This window comes from Apium graveolens, chromosome 3, assembly GCF_009905375.1.
Source record: "Apium graveolens cultivar Ventura chromosome 3, ASM990537v1, whole genome shotgun sequence".
In the NCBI taxonomy this organism is placed as follows: domain Eukaryota; kingdom Viridiplantae; phylum Streptophyta; class Magnoliopsida; order Apiales; family Apiaceae; genus Apium; species Apium graveolens.
In genome coordinates this window covers 45,226,981-45,228,938 of record NC_133649.1, presented here as the reverse complement: position 1 = coordinate 45,228,938, position 1,958 = coordinate 45,226,981, and the positions used below count along the sequence as shown (strand labels likewise).

General features: G+C 41.9%; 1 non-coding gene across 1 annotated transcript; it reads left to right on the top strand.

The window, feature by feature from the left end:
• The first annotated feature begins 905 nt into the window (after positions 1–905).
• Positions 906–1,012, top strand: LOC141715383 (small nucleolar RNA R71). Its single transcript, XR_012572148.1, has one exon. It is a non-coding gene; the product is annotated as a small nucleolar RNA R71 (small nucleolar RNA).
• Positions 1,013–1,958: the final 946 nt, after the last annotated feature.

Genomic DNA, 1,958 nt, shown 5'->3' with positions numbered 1-1,958 from the left:
AGGATAGATCTGTTTCTCCCCTGTATTGCCCTCAGGCGGAGTGTGCTGTCTTCCTTGGTTCCACTTCTTTGTCCTGCTACACTACTTCTTTCTCAGCACCAACTTCTTCAGTCAACTCTTGAGTTTATTCGGGATTCGCAATCCTTCCAGACCTTAAAGTGATTTCCTTTACCTGCTCCTTAGCTTCCCTCTTTCCTGGCACTTCAGTGTCACTAGGTAATGTACCAGGCTGACGATTTAGCAAGGCATTGGCAATTTGCCCAATTTGATTTTCCAAGATCTTGATAGAAATAACTTGACTCTTGCACATAAGCTTCAACTCCTCTGATTCAGATTTTTCATTAGCTTGTTGCAGCTGAAGTTGCTATCCCGGTGCATACTGTGGTTGCTGATAACCAGGGGGGTTGTACTGTTTAGCTGGGTACTGTTGATAAGGCTGTTGAACTACATTCTGAGCATTGCTCCAACTGAAATTAGGATGATTGCGGTTGTTGGGATGATAGGTGGCTGGCACTGGTTGCTGTGATCGATGGAAGTTGCTCACGAACTGAGCTGATTCACTAGAAATTACGTACTGATCAGTCTCATGGGCACCAGCACAAAGCTCACAGACACTTGCGATTTGATTTACTCCATAATTAGTCAAAATGTCCACCTTCATCGTCAAAGCTTTAAGTTTGGCAGCGATAGCAGTAGCTGCGTCCAACTCCAGAATTCCTGCGACTTTCCCTTGAGTCAGTCTCTGGGAAGGATTCTGGTACTCATTAGCCGCCATCAGTTCAATAAGTTCATAAGCTTCATCATAGCTCTTAGCTCACAAGGCTCCTCCTGATGCTGCATCGAACATGGGTCTAGAAGTAGCACCCAATCCATTGTAGAAGAAATTGATGATCATCCAATCAGGCATGCCGTGGTGTGGGCACTTCCTTCGCGTTTCCTTATATCGATCCCAAACCTCACATAAAGATTCCCCTGTTTGCTGAGCAAACCGAGGAAGAGCATTCCTGATTGCAGCAGTCTTCGCCATGGGGAAGAATTTAGTGAGAAAATTTTGCGTAAGATCCTCCCAAGTGGTGATAGATCCTGCTGGCAGAGAGTGTAACCAGCACTTAGCCTTGTCCCTTAGAGAGAATGGGAACATGCGTAGCTTGATAGCATCTTCAGTCACATCATTGAATTTGAAAGTATCGCAGATCTCGATGAAATCCCTGATGTGCATGTTGGGGTCTTCAGTAGCAGAACCCCCAAAATGAACTGATTTCTGTATCATCTGAATTGTGCTTAACTTGATCTCAAAAGTGTTAGCCCTGATGGCCGGTCCGATGATGCTTGACTGAATGTCATTAATCTTAGGCTGAGAATAGTCCATCAAAGTCTTCGGATTTTCTGCTTGATCTCCAATCGCTACCACAACTGGTTCTTCGACTTTCTCTTCTTCTTCTTCTACCTTCTTTTCTTCCTCAAAAACTTCCTTCCGAACTACCACAACTTCTTCCTCGGCTTTATCCAGGGTTCTCTTACGAGTATGCGAATGCGTATGCATACTCCCTCACTAGAGTACCTGAAATAAGACAAGGAAACAAATATAATAACCCCAAAATTTTGAACTTTTTGTAACCATTATGAATAGTGTTTTTGCTGATATTGCTGAATAAGAAAACTTTTCATGCCACACTATGTAGGGGTTCTTTTATGGATATTCTGAGATTTTATTGGTACTCTATATGATATATAAGTGTATGTAAAGATCGTCAGAATCCAAATTTGAACCTTTTGATTTTTCCCGAAAATCCACCAGATATCGAAAGAATTGAGTATAAGGTAACAGGATAAAAAGGATTTAAATTCAAGGATTTTAAGAGAGGATCATAAAAGGAATATAATCTATTGAGAAAGGTTAAGGGAATCTAAGTAATAAGATCCCGGGTATGATCCCTTAAACGATAAACGAAAACGAA